A 16,255-nucleotide genomic window follows, 5' to 3' on the forward strand; every position below is an offset into this window, starting at 1 on the left:
GATTAAACAGCATGAATTTATAGACAGCTTCATCAGCAGACTGCCGCTACTCAGCTGGAATTGGTGACTCAAAGTAGAACAGTAGATTGGGTTTGGGGAGAGGTGGCTAGGGAGCATTGTTGAGCCTGGTGGCAGATCAGATTGTCAAGGGCATTGGGGACTAGGAAGATCATCACAGGTCTGGGGAATCCTGGATAATGTAGAATAATAGCCTGGGAGAGAGGGCAAGGTCAAGGATGTGGTGAGGATTGGGGGGCGTGGGTAGTTTCAGTGGAAAAGGTAGAAGGTTAAACAGTCGTGTTAGGAATATTAAAGAGGCCATATGATGTGGGAGCCATAGTGTGTAGACTATGTGGCTTAAATCCCAAATCCTAAACTGTGTCTCTCTGTTATACCCCATTATAAAATGGGGCTCATAAAACCTGCTTTAAAAGGTCATCATAATTAATATATATGAAGTACATATGATAGTGCCTTGCACATAAGTACCCACTAAACGTTCGCAATGATACTGATGTTCATTTCAAAGTGATGATAAAACTTAGAATTTGAGATCTGGAGTTGAAACAGTTCTAAATAATGACAAGTTCTCAGATGTCATCATGGTTAATTGGGAGTAGAGTAAAATCAGAGATGGAGAGTATTTGAACTGAAGAGGTTGAAGAATGGTGAAAGCAAATACTGGGAGGGACATCTTTATGGATGTGGAAGTCCCAGATGGGGTGGCCATGATGCAGTCATTGAAGAAGGCCAGGTCTCTAGCCAACAAGAATGGGGAGGTGGTTAGTATGGACTTCAAAAGAGAGATTGTGGGGGGTGGCAGGGGGATTATCTAGGAGTGGCAGCAGAAGTATGCTGTTCCGTCCAAGTCAGAGACTCAGGGACAGAAGGAACAGCCCTGACTGGAAAGTCAGGAGAATGGTAGCTTCTGCCGGGAGGAGGAAGAAACACGGAATAGATGACACATACGGCGAATTTGCTCACAATACAACAGATTTTAATTGAGGGGAACTATTTTTTCATAAGAGCTTTTGAGAAAAACTATTCCCTGAACATGGGGACACATCTGAAAAAGGCATGAGGATAGGGGAGGAGGTAGGAGGTTTTGGAGTAGATTTCTAAGAAAAGCCAACAGAGGGAGGCCCTGTTTCCTCACCATGATTGTAAGGTGCATGACATGAGACAAGCCGGCTCAGGCCTGTGGGCTGGTGCTGGGCATGCCCCAGCTGGACACAGCTCCCTGTGGCCCTGCCACATCTCCCACTCAGGAGCACACAGTCCCACAGTACCTTAGATTGCTGTATTTCCCAGACTGGTGTTTCGCACTCTGACAGAGACAGGAAGCAGACCAGGTGAGCTGGGATTGGGGGCTTCTGCTTTTAGAGAGCAGAGAGCAACAAATGGGTTTAAAGGAGAGGAAACAGGACACCAGCAGGCTTCAAGGCTGCCTTCTATTCCAAGAGTGCTGCTCTGTAATGTATTTAGACATTTTTTCCACATGATGTCAGGGTATAGCCTCCCTTAAAAGCCTTCATGAAAAAGCACAACTATAAAACAGACTCAGGCAGTGAAATGGAAACCAGACGAGTGGGTCTGTGTAATTTAGGTAAAGAGATTTCTCTTTGCAGCTTTGTGATCTGATCTGATCTCTGCTCTCTGCATAAAATTGTGTTTCACAGGATCCACTTACATTTGAGTCTTACCATGCAGGTGATTTCAGATGTGAAATGTCTTAGTTTATTACCAGAAAGCAAGGGTTCCCTTCTTGGTGGCTGTGTAGACCACCCCTCTCAGGCTGCAACCTTTCCAGTCTTCTTGTCCTTTTGTGAGCCCAGACCCCAGCAAACAGGGAAGGAGGCCTGACGCCTTTTCACTCTTGTTTTACCTTTATTCACCTTCGTCTGTCCACCCCTCACCTCCCTTCTTAGGATTAGTCTTTGGAGAATGCATCCTGGGGAGAAATACTCATTGAAGAGGCTGAATCCCTTTAAAGCAAATGGGCCCACTTTCCTGCCCATTCCCTTTGCTTTAACGCCTCAGGGGCACAGAATTGAATTACCCATTGTCCTCTGTTCTTGACACACTCTCCTGCTCCATCCGCATGAGGGTCCTTTTATTTTATTTTATTTTACTGTATTTTATTTTATTTTATTTTTATAGAGAAAGGGTCTCACTATGTTGCCCAGGCTGGCCTCAAACTCCTGGGTTTAAGGATCCTCCGACCTTGGCCTCCCAAAGTGCTGGGATTACAGGTGTGAGCCACCATGCCCAGCCCCTTTCTTTTTTCATGTTTATATATTATTGAGATGAAATAAACATAAAATTAATCATTTTAAAGTATACAGTTCCAGTAGCATTTAGTACTTTTACAATAGTGTGCAGTCATTACCACTATCTAGTTCCAGAACAGTTTTATCACTCCCCTAAAAACCCTGTACCCATTAAGTAGTCCCCCCTATCCCCTGGCCCCTGGCAACTACCAGTCTGCTTTCTGTCTCCATGACTTTTCCTATTAAGTTGTTTCATATAAATGGATTTATATATGACCTTTTGTGCTTGGCTATTTTCATTAGACATAATGTTTACAAGGTTCATCCATGCTGTAGCATGAATCAGCACTTTTAATTCTTTTTATGGCTGAGTAATGGTCCATTGTATGGATCTACCACATTTTATTTATCCATTCATCCATTAATGGATAGACATTTGTGTTGTTTCCACCTCTTGGCTACTGTGAATAGTGCTGCATGAACATTTATGTATAAGCTTTTATTTGGGTACCTGCTTTCAGTTCTCTTGGGTATGTACCTAGGAGTGGAATTGTGGGTCACATGGTAATTCTTTGACTTATTGAGGAACTGGAGGTCCTTTCTTGATGGACATCCTCCCCAGGTCTGCTCTGACAAGGAATAGCAGGCATGTTCCAACCTATCCCCACCTCCCAAGGCACTGAGAATTGGCACAATGTCATCATTCTGTTAGATCTGGAAATAAACTGAAGAAAAAAAGAGTATGGTCACCACAGAGATGCTGGTAATCAGAAGAAAGACAGCTCGGATGGGGGTGGGAAGGGGATGGGGTACTGAGAAGATTCAGGGTCACTTGAAAAGATTTGACTAAGGCCCAGGAAGAACTTAAGAGAAAGGGACTCAGCCACCCAGAATGAAGGAAATTGTAAGCCTAAAATACCCATGGCTGGTACAGCCAATCCACTAGTGATGACGGAGGGATAGAAGAGAGCTGTGAACTTACTTTTTCCTGCAACAAGGGGGCAGGGAAGCCATGTAGAAAGAGTCTTTAATGTTAAGGATGTAGGACATTTGGGCCTTGTGGGAGCACTGAAGGCTTTTAGACTGAGACATAATCAGATCAGAGTTGTCTTAGACAGGTCACCCTGACCACAGGGAAGGGGAAAGTCTGGAGTCTAGACAAGACTGGAAGCAAGGAGCCTGCTTAGAAGGCTACCGTCATTGGCCAGCCACAGCGATTCACACCTGTAACCCCACATTTTGGGAGGCCAAGATGGGAGCAGTGCTTGAGCCCAGGAGTTCAAGACCAGCCTGGACAACATGGCAAAAACCCTGTCTCTACAAAAAATGCAAAATTAGCTGGGTGTAGTGGCGTGTGCCTGTAGTGCCAGTTACTCAGGAGGCTGAGGTGGGAAGATCACTTGAGCCCAGGAGGTTGAGGCTGCAGTGAGCCATGATTGTACCACTGCACTCCGCCCAGCCTGAGCAACATAGTTAGATCCCATCTCAAAAAAAAAAGAAGGCTACCATTGTTCTGAGGGGAAGGGTGGTGAGGATGGACCAAGGAAGTGGCAGTGGGGATAGAGAGGAGACAAGTTTGAGAGGTGTTTAAAAAGGGGCACAATTGTCAGGGCAGGTTACTGTGGATACAGAGGTGAAGGCAGAACATGAGATGCTGTGGAGAAGAAAGAGTAAACCAGGAAGTGGCAGAGGAGGGGGAGCCTCAGCTCCAGAGAGCTCCAGAGCACTGCACACACTGCCGAGAGAGCCCAGTCAGACTGGGCGCGAGGCTGAGAGTGTGGGGACAGGAAGCCTGTGGAGGCGGCCCAGGCCGCTCCTTCTGAGTGAGGGCTAAATATGGAGGAGATTTGCCTCCTTTTTCTTCCTTCAGGTACAGAACTTTCAAAACAGATTCCGCGTGTTTTGATTTCAACATTTTGACCTGGAGGACACTGTGACTCTATGTAAATGCAAATTTCTAATCTGAATTATATGAACATTAATTCATTTCATCAAAAAATTATTTTCCATCGTACCTCCTACAATCCAGTTTAATTCCTTAATCAATATTCTGTACTGAGCAAGCGTGGTGGCTCACGCCTAGAATCCCAGCACTTTGGGAGGCTTAGGCGGTCAGATGATCTGAGGTCAGGAGTTCAAGACCAGCGTGGGCAACATGGCAAAACCCCGTCTGTACTAAAAATACAAAAAAATTAGCCAGGCATGGTGGTGCACGCCTGTAATCCCAGCTACTCAGGAAGCTGAAGTGGGAGAATCGCTTGAACCCGGGAGGCAGAGGTTGCACTGAACCAAGATTGTGCCACTGCACTACAGCCTGGGTGACAGAGCGAGACTCCGTCTCAAAATATATATATATTTCTGTACGGAGCAGTGAAGGCGTTTCCTAAAGTTCTCCTTTATTTTCTTAAATATCAACTCTTTTTTTTGTTTGTTTTGTTTTGCTTTAATATAGGGTTTTGCTGTGACGCCCAGGCTGGAGTACAGCAGTGTGATCACAGCTTACTGCAGCCTTGAACTCTGAGGCTCCAGTAATCCTCCCACGTCAGCTTCCCAAGTAGCAGGGACCACAGGCATGTACCACCACATAATTTTCAAATTTTTTGTAGACACAGGTTCTCACTATGTTGCCCAGGTCTTGAACTCCTGGACTCAGGTAATCCTCCCACATCAGCTTCCCAAAATGTTGGGAATTATAGGCATGAGCCACTATGCCCAGCCCTTTTTTTTTTTTTTTTTTTTTTTTGAGACGGAGTCTCACTCTGTCGCCAGGCTGGAGTGCAGTGGCATGATCTCGGCTCACTGCAGCCTCCGCCTCCTGGGTTCAAGCGATTCTCGTGCCTCAGCCTCCCGAGTAGCTGGGATTACAGGCACCCGCCAACACTCCCGGCTGATTTTTTATATTTTTAGTAGAGACGGGGTTTCACCGTGTTGGCAACTCCTGACCTCAGGTGATCTCCCCACCTCAGCCTCCCAAAGTCCTGTGATTACAGGCGTGAGGCACCTTGCCCGGCCGTGCCCAGCCTTTAATAGTGATTTTATTTTTATTCAACAATTTTAGTCAGCAGGACTTTTCATGCCCAGTTTTAGAACTTGTAAGTTTTATTTTTTGTGTTTGTTTCCACCAAATCACAATTTCCCCCAGTCATTGTCTTGTCGTTATTTGCAGTTTTCAGTGTTACTAATAAAATTACTCCTGGGGTTGTTACTTTGAATTTTTTTCATGTGCTGCCACTTTCAGTGTAGTCTGATTATCTTCACTAGTAACATTCACTGCAAAGTAGAAAACAGCCTGCCTCTTCCTGGAGTCCCTCCTCCCAACTTCTCCACTGAAGACCTGGTGCTTAAAGGAAGGGAAGTTTTCTGGGCAGTGGACCCCTGGAGTCTCAAAACCCTTAAGACTCAAATGCTCCCCTTAGCAGGTAATTTCAATCCATCCCGCAACAGTTTGAGCGTTACTCCTTTTTAGTTGGCCCAAAACCCAGAGTCTCGCTGCCCTCTAAGCTCTGAATTGTTCTGTCTTCCTTGGCATGTTCCTGAAAGGTTTTCTGTGGACTTCTCCCTTCTCTTGCCTGCCCTCCAGGCTTCTCCACACTCAGCGTCAGCCTAGGGCCATGTCAGCGGTGATTTCCCATGCCTTTGGGAAATGTAGTCACTCCAGGGAGGCTGCTGGGGAGTGTTGGCCACAGGGGACAGATAGGAAAGGCCTTGAGAGCTCTGGGGAGTAAACTCCATTTCAAGATATAAAATTCCCAGAAACTTTGAAATCGCAGGCATTTTCATTTTGAACACTGTTTATAAATCTTAAAATCATGTTGTGAGTTTAAAAGTCACTTATACCTTGATTTGGTCATTGCATTACCATAAACTGTGTTTGTTCCATTTAGAGCCGTAAAAGCCTAGGGGTGAGGTAGGGTGCCTATAGTAAGGGAACTTTCTGGATTCTGTTTGTTTGTTTGTTTGTTTGTTTGTTTTGAGAGGGAGTCCTACTCTGTCACCCAGGCTGGAGTGCAGTGGCGCAATCTCAGCTCACTGCAACCTCCACCTCCCGGGTTCAAGTGATTCTTCTGCCTCAGCCTCCCAAGTAGCTGGGACTACAGGCACCCACCACCGTGCCCGGCTAATTTTTATATTTTTAGTAGAGACAGGGTTTCACCATGTTGGCCAGGCTGGTCTTGAACTCCTGACCTCAAGTGATCCGCCTGCATCAGCCTCCCAAAGTGCTGGGATTACAGGCGTGAGCCACCGCGTCCAGCCTCTGGATTCTGTATAAGACTGGGAGGTGGGTGCCTAGTAAGGGAACTTTCTGGATTCTGGATAAGGCTGGGAGGCGGGCACCTAGTAAGGAAACTTTCTGGATTCTAGATAAGGCTGGGAGGTGGGTGCCTAGTAAGGAGACTTTCTGGATTCTAGATAAAGCTGGGAGGTGGGCGCCTTGTAAGGAGACTTTGTGGATTCTAGATAAGGCTGGGAGACGGGCGCCTAGTAAGGAGACTTTCTGGATTCTAGATAAAGCTGGGAGGTGGGCGCCTAGTAAGGAGACTTTGTGGATTCTAGATAAGGCTGGGAGACGGGTGCCTAGTAAGGAGACTTTCTGGATTCTGGATAAAGCTGGGAAGTGGGCACCTAGTAAGGGAACGTTCTATATTCTGGATAAGGCTGGGAGGCGGGTGTCTCGTAAGGGAACTTTCTGGATTCTGGATAAGGCTGGGAGGTGGGTGCCTAGTAAAGGAACTTTCTGGATTCTGCATAAAGCTGGGAGGCGGTAATGTTAACGTCCTCAGGAGAGAAACATTATCTTCTTGAGTTTTTCTGATTTTCTAATTCTAGTCTTCAGTTACACCTCAGGATCATCTGCACCACTACCACCCATATCCCACCAATGCGTTTTGGGAGCCAGGCAGTCCCCTGTCTTGAGCTCTGTGTTGTGTTTACAGTACCTTGACTGGGCACATTCTTCAAGGCTAGCACAGTGCCTTTTGCTCATGACAGCTCTGTTGAAATGAATCAGTCATTTGCTTTCTTCCTCTCTCCCACCTCAAGCCCTGAGTAAGCTCAGAGGGTTGAGGGTGGGAGTGGGAAACCAGGCAGGTGACAGTGAGGGCCAGTGAAGCTTCACAAAGAACTCAGAAGGAACCAGTAAGTCTTCGGAGCTCAGGCCAAGAAGAAATTTCTTATAAAAGAAAGAAGTTGCTGGTTGTGGTGGCTCATGCCTATAATCCCAGCACTTTGGGAGGCCAAGGCGGGTGGATCACCTGAGGTCAGGAGTTCAAGACCAGCCTGACCAACATGGTGAAACCCTGTCTCTACTAAAATTACAAAAATTAGCCAGGCGTGGTGGTATGTGCCTGTAGTCCCAGCTACTAGGAAGGCTGAGGCAGGAGAATCACTGGAACCCGCGAGGCAGAGGTTGCAGTGAGCCGAGATCACACCACTGCACTCCAGCCTGGGCGACAGAGCAAGACTCCGTCTCAAAAAAAAAAAAAAGAAGAAAGAAAGAAAGAAGTTCCAGTAGTGAAATAAGCTGAAGAAAACTGAAGTGACTTCAAGGAAAGGAAAAAGAGAAGTTTCAAGATCCAGGCTGGTCAGTGAGGAATGTGGAATGTGTCCTCAGAGCTGGTGAACTCTGCCCAAGCAGAGGAGAGGAGGTTGATGGAAGGCAGACCTCAGGTTGCCCAGCACTTACCAGTCTGTGGAAGCCTCCCTCACTGACTCATGACACACGGGTAGGGAGGAAAGAAGAGCAGGGGTAGGGAGGAAAGAAGAGGGCTGGGTGCTGCCATGTCCAGGAGGAGTGCCCTGGGGTGAGTGACCACGCAGATAGGAATGAAGTGCAAGGCACTTACCACCTGGGCAGAGTTGGAGGCGATCGAACCCTCTGGGAGGCTCTGCAGAGTGAAATCATCAAGGAGCAGGCAGAGGGAGGGACTCATCTGCTGTGGAGGGACTGGCTTTGCACTTTTCACAGGAAGGGCCTGACACAGTTCAGGCCCCAAAGGAATCGTCACCAAATGCAAGAATGCCAAATGCAGGCCACAATGGCTGGACAGGGCCCATTGCTTGCTCTGCTGTCCCTTCACACACCAGGGCCCCAAGGACTGGCCTTTATTACCTGCTCCAGAACAGCCATGAAGCCCACATGCACAGCCCATGGGTGCCGTACGCTTTCCTGCTGAGCTCCAGAGATTGCCACAGAAAACAGGAGTGAGGTGCACACAAAACTGGGTATAATGGAAGCACCCGGAAGGGCTGGAGGCTGGTGGGACAGCTCCAGGCTGTAAGCCCCCTGGAGAACCAGGTCTTTTTCACAGATGGTATTTTCTGAGAACAATATTTGTTTGAATCCATTCCTTATTTGCTACTGTGGTTTGAAGTGAACAAATGCAAGTATTTTTCTAGGGTTTGAGCTGAGTGTACTGTTAACTGGCTATAATTTGTCAGTCCCTTTTTGGTGAAGTATGTCCCTATTGAATAAGAAGTGCACACTTTTATGAAATGCTTGTTTTCATTCATATTGGCTGTATCCATTTTTAAAATCAGGGGAAAAATTTTATTTACCCAGTGTTTTGAGGTGGGCCCACATTTTTAAAATCATAGTTATTTTAACTTTAAAAATAAAGATTTTTTGGAATGTATTGTTGATTAAAAATAATAATAAAGATTTTGAAATTATCTTTTCTTTTAAATGAAAACAAAGGATTTGCTAGGGTATTTCTGGTTTCATAATAGGTCACCAGGAAACATGTTTACATCAGGCAGTCATAGGTTTTAGGCATATAACACTTCTGTGGAGTTTGTATTCTTTGGGAGCTGGACCTGCAGGTATTCTGGGGAACCCAGGCCATTTGTTCCATTTGAAAATAGCTAAAGCATGAAGAAAAGGCAAATTCTTAGAATGTTAAAGGGTTTTCTCTCAAGCAGTTTTAAAATTTCAAATGATGGTGTTGTATCCCTTTCCTTCAGACCTGGAATCACATTTTCCCCTCAGGACAGAAAGGGCTCTGCGGCAGGCTGTGCCTGGGAGGGGGCTGCTTCTCACTTGTGGCCACCTCTCTGCCCAGGAGCTGGTGAGGAGGGGTGAACTAGGGGATGCCTTTCAGAAAAAAGGAGGTGAGGAGATGAGCCCCTCCACACTGCCCCAAATAGAGACCAGCCTACTAGACTGAGCACTTGCAGAGACGTTCATGAAGGGACTGTTTGCGTTTGTGTGAGATTGGAGGCAGGCCCACAGCAGGGCTTCTCATCCTTGGCACTGTGGACATTGATTGCGGTGGTAGGGCTGTCATGAACACTGTAGGATGTTGAGTAGTATCTCTAGCCCCTACCTACTACATGCCAGTAGCACCACCAACTCTGACTGTGACAACCAAAAATGGCTTCAGACACGGGCAGATGTACCCTGGGAGCAATGTGCCCTCTGGCTGAGAACCATGGGTGAAGGGAAGCAGTCATGATGTTGAGGCATCTACAGACAAGAGCAGTAGGAAGCCCCTCCCACCTGTCTGGCTGAATGGGAGACCCCAGGGATAGCAGAAGTCAGGGAGGAGAGGCTGCCCGGCAGGTGCCCTAGCCATGGGGGATGCAGCCACTGCTAGAATCTTCGCAACTTTCTGGGGAGGGTGCAAGAAAGAAATACCGCCAACTCCTCTCACTTCTACCCTCCAGTATACCAGTGCTCCCTTCACATTAGGAGAAGCCAGCTAGAAGCCCGGTGGCAAGGACACCTGGGTAAGGCAGTCTATAGAGATCAGCATCCTGGGGCACTGGGCAGGGTGGAGGAGAAGGGCAGAGAATGGAAAATGGAAAATAATCAGTCTGTTCATCCATCCATCCATGTATTCAGTACTTATGAGCAGCTTAGCAAAGTGGTCAAGAATGTAGGTGCTGGGCCGGGCACAGTGGCTCACACCTGTAGTCCTGGCACTTTGGGAGGCCGAGGTAGGTGGATCGCTTGAGCTCATGAGTTCAAGACCAGCCTGGGCAATATGGTGAAACCCTGTCTCTACCAAAAATACAAACATTAGCCAAGCATGATGGTGTGCCTATAGTCCTAGCTACTTGGGGGAGGCTAAGATGGGAAGATGGCTTGACCTGGGAGATGGAGGTTGTAGTGAGCTGAGACCACACCACTGCACTCCAACCTGGGTGGCAGAGCCAGACCTTGTCTCCACAGAAAGAAAAAAAAGAAAAAAGAATATAGGTGCTGGAGTGCTGGAGTCAGATAAGCCTGGATTTGTATCTGGCCCTACCACTTGCAACCTGTATCCTATATGATCTTGAACAAGTCGTTTATCTAAATCTCAGTCACCTTGAGTATAAAATGGCAACAATAATTCTATCTATCTACCTAGACCTTATTCTTGCAATCTTGGATTTTTCCCCAATGGGAAAATGCAAGTCACAAGTAAATTGCATAGTATAAGACCACAATCAAGTGCTAAGCGGGTGGTATCTGGGCAGTACCCAGTGTTGGTTTTATAGACAATCCTGGGAAAGGAAAGACACCGGGTTTCAGCCATGGAGTCCCCCCCTCAGCATCTGTGAACACCTTGAGCACTGTGCAGATACAGCAGAGAAAAAGTCCCCAGTGGGCTGAGAAACACCACAGGATCTGCGTTGTGTCCTGAGGGACAGGCCGGCAGGCTAAGTGAAAAGGAGGAAGAAGGTACCCCAGAGCAGGGAATGGTGAGTGAATCAAAGCCAAGAGAGTTGGAGGGAGGGGGAAGGCCCAGATAGCAGTGTGGGGAGACCACTGAGAAGAGGTTTGGTTGAGGGACTCAGTGTTCTCTCCTGTAAAAGGAAGGGGAGGGCCTGGGGCCAGCTGCCTTCTTCAGTACTATTTCATAGGGGTCACCAACTCACATGTCCTCAGAGACCACACAAGTGAGCACGTGTGTGAAAGGGGCGCGATGGGAGGCAGTAGGGCGGTCCCAGGCTGGAAGCATCCGCCTTCTGTAGGCGTGGCCACCGCTCTGCTCCAGCAGCCGCTGCCGTCTTCTAATGCAGGCCTAGAGACACCACAGTCTGATTTTCCTAATTTTCAAAAGATGCTAGAAATTTGGATCTTTATGAGAATTGTCCTGATTTTTTTAAAATCCATGTGAGCTGTACTAAATAGTCCCTTTGCACCCCTGTCCAGACACTGCTGATAGGTCCAGACAGGGGTGCAAAGGGACTATTTAGTACAGTTTAGCTGACACAACTCAGCTTAGAACCCAAGCTGTGTGTGTTTGGATTCTGCCTCCGCATATACTCTCTTTTAAATAGTAGGCTCTAAGACTTAAAACAAAAAGGATGCCAGGCAAAGTGGCTCACACCAGTAATCCTAGCACTTTGGGAGGCCTAGGTGTGTGGATCACTTGAGCCCAGGAGTTTAAGACCAACCTGGGCCACATGGCAAAACCCGTCTCTACAAAAAATACAAAAATTAGGGGGACATGGTAGTTTGTGCCTGTAGTCTCAGCCACCTGGGAGGCTGAGGTGGGAGGACCACTTGAGCCTGGGAGGTCGCTGCAGTGAGCTGTGATTGTGCCACTGTGCCCTAGCCTGGGCGACAGAGTGACAGAGACCCTGTCTCAAAAAAATAAACATAAAAAAAGGAGGAGGAGGAAGAGGGGTCTACCTGGGCCCGGTGAAGTCTGAGTTCCCCCCCAGACTTAATACCATGGTCAGGTAGGGAGTTGAGGGAAGGGATGGCTGTGGACGAGGGCACAGACAGGGCAGAGAGAGGGTGGGCCATAGTCCTGGCACTGCACACCGCCCTGGCACTTGGCCCAGTGCATGCTGGGACTAGGGCTGCCCTTGGGAGCTCTGGCCAGCACATTTGGTTCTTCTTTGATGAAATTTTTTTAATTTTCAGATAAAGAACAGAGACTATTAACCACAAACACCCATGTTCCCCGACTCAGACTTCCTCTGGATTCTTTGAAGCTGGGGAGATGATCCCCCTCCATTCCTTAGGATACTGACCTTCCTCTGGGCCATTTGTCTCCAGTAGGGGTCAGCTGGGAGCTCTTAATTGGTGGTAAAGGTTGAAATGATGGCATTTGATAGCATGGCCATGAATGTACTCACAGAGTGCCCTACCTGGAATCCCAGCTCTGAGCCTGGGCTCCGATGGCCCTGGTGGGTGGAGAGCCCTTGCTAGTCTCAGAGTAGAGGGTAAGGGGAGGCAGGGGACAGAGAGGCTTCTGGCAGCCCCAGGAAATGTTGAGTGGCAGACTCAGCTGAACCGAGCTTGTTTTTCAGGACTACTTTAAAGTTCAGGCTCTTCCCCTGCTGAGGGGAAGTGAAGAAGACCATGGAGAAGACTAGAAATAATGAGGTTATCTGGAAACAGCCTCATGAAACCTGAATGTATTTTTGCTCAGAAAAAAGAAAGTGCAGTAACACTCACTCCATCAGACGCTGCCTTTGCTGCCCAGGCCGCCCCAGCCTGCCTGGCCTCACCTCCAGTCCTCCCTTCAGTAGGCAGCTTGTCTCCCTGCGGCCCAAGCTTGGGCTCCTCATTCCCTCCCGGTTGTGTGTGTCCTCTCACCCCCGCTGCTTCGCCTGTCTGTGAAGCCTCCTCCCCCTTCCACATTTGTTTTTCCTTTCTGTCTTTTGATTACCCCTACTCATGATATAATTCATCTGTGTCACACACCATCTTTGACTGTTTCCTCACACTTCGTGTGGGTCAGCTTGCCTCTGGCAACTCTTACTCTCTGAGTGGTTTTCTGGGTGGTTTTCCTCATGTTTCACACAGTGTCCTCCACACACAGGTGATCAATAAATACTTGTGGGTAGATAAAATATCCGATTGATGGGTGAATGGGTGAGTGGGTGGATGGGTGGTGAGTTGGTTGGATGGCAGGGCCACCCAACACCTTGGCCAGTCCCCTAAAGCTGAGGGATTTTTCAGATGCCTGAGGGAGGATTCTCCAGAGCTAGGGGCAGGGAGAATTCAACCCATTGCCATTTGCACAGCATTTACTATGCTGCTTGCCCTCTCTTGAGAAGGACTAGAAGGCAGACTGACCAATGTGGCCTTAGTCTAGAAGGCATCTCCCCCGTAATACTTTAAAATCAGACCATGGGCTTTTTAATCCATGGTCTGAAATAGTTTTCAAGGTTGGCACCTGGAAAACATCTACTTTGACATCTTTCTTTCAATCAGTAGTTGAAAGCAACCTCAAAGCCTGTGACTTACCTATCTACCTGCCTAGAAATTAATAATCACTTCCCCTAGTGCAGGGAATCAGAGGCTGAGATTTATAGTGGAGCCAGCACACTGTGTGAGGCCTGGGTCTTCACCTCCAGCCCTGCTGGGGGGTGGGGGATGGGGGTGGCGGCGCTCTTCATGGAGGCAGAGAAGAAGCACCAGGGAGTATCAGCACATAACAGGGTTTCTGATAGCTAGGCATCTGCCTTGGATGGGGAGCCCTGATGTGGCTGGGGCAGTAGCAAGATGAAGGCTATACTGCAGCAGCCCTGAAGCCTCTGGTTTGCTTCCCTCCTTTGCAATCCCAGTGAGTTATCCCTTCACAAGGATGGAAGGCACCAGATTAACCAATTCTAAATGCTGATCCATCGCATTTCCAACATGATTCCAAATGACCGCATGTTAATCCCACTTGTGTAGGCCTACCACAGACATGAATGTGTACCAGCAAACCCCACCCATTTGAAGCACTCCAGGAAGATTCTAGGGCATATTTCTTCTTGCCCTAGCAGTGTAGCCTGTGAGAGGAAGAGCCTCGGAGATCATTTATTCCCCACATTGACGTCTTCCACCAAGCCCCAGCTCCCACAGCTCTTGGCATGTGAACCACTCCACTGAGCACCTGATGTCCCTGCTGTTGCCTGGGTGTTTGTCTTACCTTCCCACCTAGACCTCCTGCTTCTTCGTTCCCTTTTGTGGCTGATTACTATTCCATTGTATGAATTTATAACCACATTTTATTTATCCATTTATTAGCTGATGGACATTTGGGTTATTTCCACATCTCGGCTCTTATGAACAAGGCTGCTATTAACGTTTATGTACAAGTTTTTGTGTGGATGTGTCTTTTTCTCTGTCTTAGATACACTCCTAGGAGTGCAGTTATTGGGTCATAGGTTTAATCTTTTGAGGAGAACTGCAAGACTGTTTTCCAAAGTGGCTACACCATTTTACACTCCCACTAAAAATGTACGAGGGTTCCAATTTCTCCACATCTTTGCCAAAACTTAACTTTTTTTTTTATTATAGTCATCCTAGTGGGTGTGAAGTGGAATATGACTGGGGTTTTGATTTGCATTTTCCTGATGGTTAATGATGCTAAGCATCTTTTCATGTGTTTATTATTACTGAGTATTAAGAGTTCTTTATGTAGTTTAGATACAGTCCCTTGTCAGAGGTAGGATTTGTTCCTATTTTCTCCCTTTCTGTGAATTATCCTTTCACTTTCTTTTTTTTTTTTTTTTTTTTTTTTTTTGAGACGGAGTCTCGCTCTGTCACCCAGGCTGGAGTGCAGTGGCGCGATCTCGGCTCACTGCAAGCTCCGCCTCCCGGGTTCACGCCATTCTTCTGCCTCAGCCTCTCCGAGTAGCTGGGACTACAGGCGCCCGCCACCACGCCCGGCTAATTTTTTGTATTTTTAGTAGAGACGGGGTTTCACCGTGGTCTCGATCTCCTGACCTCGTGATCCGCCCGCCTCGGCCTCCCAAAATGCTGGGATTACAAGCGTGAGCCACCGCGCCCGGCCCACCTTTCACTTTCTTTTTGGTGTTACTTTGAAGCACGAAAGTTTTCCATTTTAACAAAGCCCAGTCTTCCTTCTCTCCCTTCCTCCCTGCCCGCCTTCCTTCTTTCCTTCTTTTTTTTTTTTTTTTTTTGTGATGGAATCTTGCTCTGTCACCCAGGCTGGAGTGCAGTGGTGTGATCTTGGCTCACTGCAACCTCCACCTCCTGGGTTCAAGCAACTCTACTGCCTCAGCCTCCCAAGTAGCTGGGGCTACAGGTGTTCACCACCACGCCTGGCTAATTTTTGTATTTTTAGTAGAGACAGGGTTTCACCATGTTGGGTCAGGCTGGTCTCGAACTCCTGACCTCAGGTGATCCACCCACCTTGGCCTCCCAAAGTGCTGGGATTACAGGCATGAGCCACAGCACCCAGCCTAACAAAGCCCAGTTTCTCTAATGTTGCTTGTGTTTTTGATGTCATATCTAAGAAATAGTTGCCTAATTCAAAGTCATACAGATTTACTTCTATGTTTTCTTCTGTAAGTTTTCTAAGGCCAAGGCCGGGTGTGGTGGCTCACGCCTGTAATCCCAGCACTTTGGGAGGCCAAGGGGGGTGGATCACAAGGTCAGGAGTTCAAGACCAGCCTGGCCAAGATGGTGAAACCCCGTCTCTACTAAAAATATAAAAAATTTAGCCAGGCACAGTGGCAGGCACCTGTAATCCCAGCTACTCAGGGAGGCTGAGGCAGGAGAATTGCTTGAACCTGGGCAACAGAGGTTGCAGTGAGCTGAGATTGCACCACTGCACTCCAGCCTGGGCGACAGACTCTGTCTCAAAAAAAAAAAAAAAAATCAAATGAGTTTTCTAGTTTTAGCTCTTAGATTTAGGTGTTTGATACATTTTGAGTTAATTTTTGTATATTGTGTGAAGTAGGGGTCCAACTTCATTCTTTTGCAGGTGTGTATCCAATTGTCCCAGGATTACTGGTTGAAAAGACTGTTTTTTCCCCATTATTTTGGTACCCTTGTCAAAAATCATTTGACCATAAATGTGAGGGTGTGTTTCTGGACTCTCAGTCTGTTGATCTGCCCTTGCTGTTCTGTTGATCTATATGTCTATCCTTATGCCAGTACCACACTGTCTGTATTCCTTTTTTTTTTTTTCTTTTTTTTTGAGACAGAGTCTTGCTCCATCGCCCAGGCTGGTGTGCAGTGGTGTGATCTCGGCTCACTGCAAGTTCTGCTTCCCGGGTTCATGCCATTCTCCTGCCTCAGCCTCCCG

At 47.5% G+C, this 16,255-nt stretch overlaps 1 protein-coding gene across 17 annotated transcripts in view; it reads left to right on the forward strand.

Annotated features, from left to right (window-relative positions):
• Positions 1 to 16,255, forward strand: part of THADA (THADA armadillo repeat containing) — a 369,177-nt gene that overhangs the window by 346,816 nt on the left and 6,106 nt on the right. The window lies entirely within an intron of this gene.

The sequence above is a fragment of the Symphalangus syndactylus genome, chromosome 14, assembly GCF_028878055.3.
Source record: "Symphalangus syndactylus isolate Jambi chromosome 14, NHGRI_mSymSyn1-v2.1_pri, whole genome shotgun sequence".
Lineage (NCBI taxonomy): Eukaryota > Metazoa > Chordata > Mammalia > Primates > Hylobatidae > Symphalangus > Symphalangus syndactylus.